The 7,479-nt window shown below is 45.4% G+C and overlaps 1 non-coding gene across 1 annotated transcript; it reads right to left on the bottom strand.

Annotated features, from left to right (window-relative positions):
* Window positions 1-5,833: 5,833 nt before the first annotated feature.
* On the bottom strand, window positions 5,834-5,895 carry LOC128115098 (U7 small nuclear RNA). Its single transcript, XR_008219993.1, has one exon. It is a non-coding gene; the product is annotated as a U7 small nuclear RNA (small nuclear RNA).
* Window positions 5,896-7,479: the final 1,584 nt, after the last annotated feature.

Here is a 7,479-nt window from a genome sequence, read left to right as displayed (position 1 = left end):
GGGCCGTCCCTGCGTCGCCACGCACGGCGCCCGTCGCGTCACGCGCCGGCGGCGGGGGGCGGGGCTCCGGAGAGGGGGGGGGGGAGAGTGAGGACGGAAGGGGGCGGGGCGAGGGGGCGGGGCCGTCCGCTAACTGGTGACGGGAGCCCCAGCTCCTCGCGCGAGAGTCTGAGGTTTAGGCTGCTTGACCTCTGCCCCTGCGTCACGTGAGGAGCTGGGGCGGGAGGGGGTGTCTGGATAGTAGTTAATATGGTCTCTTTGTGCAGTTGGTCTTCCTTGCTTCCTTCCGGCAGGCTTTCCCAGACCCTCTCTTGGTCACCTCCACCCCTCCTTTTCCGTGTCTGTTCTCACTGTTTCAAGAAGCAAATTTGAGCCAAGTTTTTGTCATGCTCCAGGTCGCCCTAGAGGAGGTCTCCACACGTTTACCTTCTGTGAAACAGTCTATATGTAACCCAGGCCTTGAACACGTGTCAGTCCTTGTACCTCAGCCTCCTGGGTACTGTGAGTAAAAGCAGATGCCACCATACCTCCACTCCATCTTGGGGACTAACAGAGATAAGTGACCCCAGGCTTAGACTCAAGAGTTGCTCACAAACTAATACTAAAACAAGAAGGATTGCAAACAGCCAATGATAACGGTTCTTCAACAACTATGTACCAAATCACTGAGCTGAGTTCCTTCTGTTCCAGAATCTACTGACAAGTAGCTATGGGAAAGGGGGATAGAGAGGAGCTGAGAGGGAGAATAACCAAGATACAGTTGGATGAAGGAAACAGGGATTATCTGGGGATTTTACAGTACCAAATGCCATAAAGAGAAATCAAAGAACTGCATGAATGAACTGTATGGAATAGCAAACAGACCTGACTTCAAGTTCGTGACTCATCTTCTCTCAATGATGGACTGCAACCTGGAATTGTAAACCGAATAAACCTTTCTCTCTGATAGTGCTTGTAGTCAAGGTATTTTATCACAGCAACAGAGCAGAAACTACAACCATGGCATAGTAAAGTATTTCAGACTCTCTCAAGATGATAAAACTGGAAAGCAGACCTTGTTAAAATAGATAATAGTCAAGAGTACTGAATCACTGCAACATTCACAATGGTCAGCTGCCCAGTGAACATGCTCAATAACTCTGAAACAAACTTCAGCAGCTGGACAAGGAAGGAGCATGTGGTCCATTCAAGGGTGTATGTTTGCAAGCACCTTTACATCAGAGGGAAAAAAAGTATCTAAACCTTGGCCATGAACATCATGTCTACCAGTCCCATCACAGGCTATGAGAACATGCTTTGAGTGGCCAGAACTGCAAGTTGCAAAGACCTTAGAGCGGTCCAGATTGCATCTCATGAAGTATGTCCTTTGGTCATCTACAGAAAATGCCCGTTCATTCTCAGGCTACAAACAGAAAGTTACCAAAGTCCCTGGACCATTCTAGCTGTGAACATAATGGACATGCCTGTTACTGAACAAATCAGTAAGTCTCATTTGCCGCGTGGGGCTAGAGATTTTTGAAAGAGCTGGTCTTACGGAGCCCCCAGTGCTGTCAGCTCCCCAGGGAAATACAGTCTATGTGACAAAGTTCAGCCCTGACTGGTTCATTCCCCAGGGGCTTGCCGAGTTAGAAGGGTTGCTGATGCTTTCCAGAGTGTACCACCAGCCTCAGTTACAGAAATCCTTTAGATCATAGATACTCTAGTCTCATGTACAATATTGCTTTTATACTACACAGATCAAAGGAGATTGACTCACTGTGAGGAATCTTTAGCTATTAAGAAATCGTCCCCTTGTTTGAACTGGATTTTTTTTCTTTGCTTGAGTCCTATACTTGAATTTTTGTGTAAGTCTCTATAATATCTACAGAGACCCATGCATACAACCCGTTTACTGTTGTTGACATTTGTACATTGTGCCTACTTTGACTCAATAATCCCAGTTCTAGGAATCCTCTGCAGAAATACTAACAGGTGTACAAAGTAAAGGTAGAGGAGGGTGTCTACTGGGCATGTAATGGTGCTCTTCTTACCTCTAAAAATGTTCACACAACACTAACTGTACTATTGACAAGGTCTCTCTCTATAGGGGCTGCTCCTACATGAAATGGGACCTAGAATTGATAACATCAAATCAGTCTACTGATAGTCCCCTGCCCCCAAGGAAAAGATGCTCCTGATCTCGACTTGTATCTCTACTATCTCCCAGACCCAGCACAGAAGCTCAGTGGAAAAGATCAGCATATTGTCAGTATCAGAAATCTTCCAGGAGCTTTGTATAAGAGGAGTCCAATATACTTACAAACAAGGCTGTAGACCAGGACATAGACTTGGATCGAGGACATACCAACATCAAGAGGAGCCAACATATCCATGACGGAACTACCAGTATGTCCTCAGTGGTATTAGAGTGATGGTAGTGGGCATTGCCAACATCCTTCAGGGTGTCTTTGGAGAGTACTTCCAATGAGTTGGCAGAAACTTCCAGAAGTTCGCAGAGGGCAGAACGAGACTACTAGTGAGCCATTGTGGAAACAACAAAATGCCCAGTAGGGAGCTCTCTTCCCTTGACTTTGCAGAGCAAAAGCAACATCGTTAGGGGGTTTCCTAGGGATGTGCTAAAACCCAGATGGAAAGATAGGAAGGAAAGGAAAACACACAGTACAGAACTCTCAATTAAAGAGTACCCCACCATGCATAAGTGAAGGCCACGGTAGAGAAATGGAGGCGACAATCTGAAAATAATTTTCCTGCCAGTCGCTAGTCATGAGATCATTACAAATGAAATGGGGAGGGGGAGGCTGGTGTAGCTCAGGAGGCCATAGACCTAACTCCTCCATTGACAAAGCTCAATCACAGCCTCACCATAAAGGGTTTTAGGATGTGTCACAGTGAAGTTGAGAAGCTGCCCTACAGTTGGTCTAATTTCTGAAAGGAAGACACAACACATTGGGTTCTTTGTGAAGTAGATACAAATTCATTCTTGCTAGCAAGTGTGAGGACCTACTAGACTTTAAAAAAAAAAGGTTAACATTGTGATTAAGAACGTATGGAAGAGCAGTGTAGGGCCATCGTGGAGACAGCAAAGGGTGCCAGGGGCTAGAGATGGATAGCACCATGACATATAAGCAGGTAGTGCACCTTTGCCCCAGGCATGGTGGCACACACTTGTAAATCCCACCACTAAGGAGATAGACACAAGAGGATCAAGCGTTTAAGTTTACCTCTGGCTCCATAGCAAGTTAGAGGCCAGCCTGGGCTACACAAGATCCTGCCTTAAAAGAGGGAGGAGGGCCGGGCGGTGGTGGCGCACGCCTTTAATCCCAGCACTCGGGAGGCAGAGGCAGGCGGATCTCTGTGAGTTCGAGGCCAGCCTGGACTACAAAGTGAGTTCCAGGAAAGGCGCAAAACTACACAGAGAAACCCTGTCTCGACAAACAAACAAACAAACAAACAAAAACAAAAAAAAGAGGGAGGAGGGAAAAGAGGAGGAAGAAGCGGTGTCAGGATTTAAAAGAATAAAATAAAAATTCTAGGTGGCAAAAACAACTTACCTTCACTGGAAAAAAATGCTAGTCTAATGGATGCATGAGCAATGTCGGTCTTTCCTGTACCTAATAGCTAGTTCACCTGCTCTGCTACTCCTTGATGTAAAAAGTTCCGCTTAGTGCCTGTTTTTTCTTTATGGTTCTTGGTTGTTCTTTTGCAGAGCTGCCAGCCTAAGTCGTGCTGGGTTCAAGAAAAATGGGCCTTGGAGGTTCGTGTTCCTGGAGTTGAATCCATGCCAGTGGATGTCCACACGCTCCAGAAGAGAATTTGACATCACTGCTGCCGTTGTTGCTGTTATAGAAGTGGCGGCCATTGCTGCTACTGTTTCTGGGATTACCATTTCATAATTGCTTACTAGAGCCTGCACAGTGGAGACCCTGGCAGCCAAAGTAGATACCACAGTTAGTTAATCTTTCATTCTATTGGGCATGATAAATTTAATTCGTTATATACATTTCGATTGGCTTTGAAAATTGTAAATGTATAAACTCAAGTTCCATTTGCTTTTGGGATACCATCTTAAAAGGACTCCAATTTGCAGTAAGGCTCGTTAAGGAAGGGAATGGCTCAGTTGCCTTTAGCCTACTGGCTATGGGTGGGATAGGACCTCTGTTGGTCTTTTCTGTGTCAAACACACAGATTGCAGGCCCAGTGCCACTTTGAGATCTTTGGCAGCAGTTAACTCTGCAGCTCACACACGATTGAGCCTGTATGATAATGAGTATTCAGAGACAGGTAATGCCTGGGGGTCGCTCACCAACCTAAGACAGAGCGCCTGTGTGGCCTAGGCAGGCGTCTCCGTGATGGGTAAGGTGACCTGCTGACGTCCCACGCAACCTAAGTCAGAAGCTCATTTATTAGTAAAAGGGGGACCTGTAGGTCCCTGGCCCCGTTTTGGGTAACTGTTGCCTTGCTTGCTGACCTTGACCTTGATATCCTCCCTATGCTAATTCCCTGCTGGGTTCCACCCTCCTGAATGCTTAAGGGAAGTTCCTTGTCTGTGTATCTTGCATAATGGGCGTTAACAGCTTAGATGCAAGATTGTAAAACATCAGTAGCGAACTTCTGCCCTCCGGGGTTCTCCCATTGTGCTGTAAGCCTGTATTTAAGACCTCTTCCCTCCTTTAATAAACAGCATTTGGCATTAAATTAAAAAAAATTCACAAGTAGAAAAAAAAGAAAAAGAAAAAAGAAAAAAAAGTTCCGCTCAGTCCTTATTTCTAAATTCACCATGAACAAAAGGAAAGACAGTCTTTAGACTGAAATAAATTATAGTTCTAGTTGTCTTCTTAGATCACACATGTGTTGAACATGTTGAACAGAGAACAGCCCCCATTTCCCTTCATACAGATTCAAGTGCTTCTCAGAGACTTAATGTCATTTCCCAGACCTTTCTTATTGTTCTTATTTCCTGATGTGGATGACTTAACTATGTAGTGTGCTTTGTAGATTCCTAAGCACTTATTTATATGTCCACTCATTCAATTCCCAACAGGCTCAGATTAGTGCCTGGCCTGATGTCATAAAATTAAACAGCCTAGCTAGGTCTTAAATCTAGGTCTGGCTGAGACCTGGTTCTCTCCACCAGCAGTGGCTGAACATCTGCTGGAATAACATGTGATGTTGGCAATAGTGGGAATAGACTGTTAGGGTAACCCAGTGCAATCACTTAGGTTATTTTTGGTTTTTACAAGCTCACAGCCCCGAGTACTATGAGAGTCAAGCTAAAAAGAGAGTTGCTATTGTTAGTGGCTGTGTTCTCCTCTAGGGTATGTGCCAAGAACTATTTACAAACCAGTCTGGGCAGGACCCAGCTTGCAGGGGTTGGGGGTGGGGGTGGGGGCAGTGCCAGAATCCAGCAGGCTGCAGCTCCTTGGATTCTAAGCCAAGTGGTCCAGTTGCTTCGGCAAGAGTCAGGATGAACAAAGCCAAATTAAACAGCAGCTCGGCATTGTGTTCCGCAAAGTTCAACAGAAGGGAAGCCAATGACGGTAGAATCTCATACTTTTAGTCAATAAACTAAAACCTGGGAAAGTCAGTCGAGAGTAGACAGGCCTGATTCCATCAACGTGGACCTGACTTAATGTTTCTCAAACAAGAAGCAGAAACAGTCACTCGGAAACCATGTATGTTGTCCAGACCTCATAGCTGGTGGCGCACGATTAGGGCTTCCTGGTTCCCATCTGTAAACATTTCACCTGTTGACTTGACTTTGGATCATGCACATGGCAAGTCCCTTTCAGCTACACCTTCCTTTTGGTATGTTTTTATTTTTTTTTCTTTTTTTTTGGGTTTTCCGACGGAAGCCAGAAAACCTGCTAGACAAATTCTAAAAGAGCTGTAACACTTTGGTATGTTTTTAGTACTGGGTTTTTGTTTTGTTTTGTTTTTGAGTCTGGCTGTCACTACATTGGCTTCAAACTCCAGAGCTCAAGTGATACTCCTGCCTCAGCCTCCTCAGTAACTGAGACTGTTGATGTGTACCACCATGCAGGCTCCCTTCCATTTCCATTTTGCTCCATGCTTTTTTGGAACACCAGGGTACCCTAAACAAAGCTTCTTCAAGGTTTGGGGAGGTGACTCAGTGTGTAAAGTGTCCACCACAAAAGACTGAGGACCTGAGTTCAGATCCCCAGCATCCACACAAAATCTGGATGCATTGGTAACCCCAGCACTGGGAGGGAGGAAGTCGATAGGCAGATCCCCAGAGCTCAATTGACAGCCAGTCCATCTCTCAAGGAAAAACAAAAAACTGAAAGCAACTGAGGACATCTGATACCCACATTTAGCTCAGGCATGCACTTGTACATGCACTCACATGAACACATACATTCAACACACACACACACACACACACACACACACACACACACACACACACACACACACACCTCTGCAGCCATTATACTTTTGTTCATTTGTTTTCTTGATATGAAGTCTTACTAAGTAGCCCAGGCTGCCCCAAACTTAGGACAACCATACTCCTTCATCCTCCTGAGCACTAGGATTAGAGGACATGTCTGGCTTCAGCCTTTATGCATACCACCCTCAATTACAGTTCAACCTCCCAGCTCTACCTCTTGCTCTGGTCTTTGGGTACAAAATGTTAATAGATCTGGGCTATCTCAAGCCAACTGGCCATGTGCTTGGCAGGCATGAAGAGAATCACAAGCTATTGGAAGATGATAGCCCTTAAAAAGTGAGAAAATATTTAGAAATGGAATGGTAAAGTTGTAAGGTGGTTGTCGTAGGCAGAAGTCCCATAATTGTTCTGAAACTGTCATTTTCTTTTCTTTCCTTTTCTTGAAACAGTGACTTGTTATGTAGTTCAGGGTGGCCTCAAACTGTCAATCCTTTTGCCTCTGCCACACAAGTGCTAAGACTACAGTTTACTATTGTCCTAGGCTTTCGCTTTCTTTTTTTAAGACAGGGTCTGAGCATACTGCATGCTGGTCACCAACTTACTACGTAACCAAGAATGATCTTGAACTTCTGATCCTGCTCCAGCTCCCAAGTGCGTGTGCCACCACACATGGTGTCTGTGATGTTGGTGATCAAATTTAGGGTCCCCTGCATGCTGCATGCTAAACAAACCCTCTACCATCTGAACTAGTCATGCTTTCAAGTTTTCTAAGATTATTTGCCTCTGGCTTCATTTTAAGAAGTATTTTTCCATAGTCACCATGACTTTTTTTTCCACGAGACAGGGTTTCTCTGTGTAGTTTGGTGCCTGTCCTGGATCTTGCTCTGTCGACCAGGCTGGCCTCGAACTCACAGAGATCCGACTGGCTCTGCTTCCTGAGTTCTGGGATTAAAGGTATGAGCCACCACCGCCCGGCCGCCATCATGATTCTTAAGTACACCATTAATCCATCCAGTCCCCCCTGTGTTCCAAGCTCCTGGCTGGCATTCTATCTAGACGACACTGGCACA

Source organism: Peromyscus californicus, unplaced genomic scaffold (genome assembly GCF_007827085.1).
Source record: "Peromyscus californicus insignis strain IS unplaced genomic scaffold, ASM782708v3 Scaffold_19__1_contigs__length_69161282, whole genome shotgun sequence".
Lineage (NCBI taxonomy): Eukaryota > Metazoa > Chordata > Mammalia > Rodentia > Cricetidae > Peromyscus > Peromyscus californicus.
Note: the sequence above shows the minus strand (reverse complement) of the source record. Positions and strands in the feature narration are given on the sequence as shown.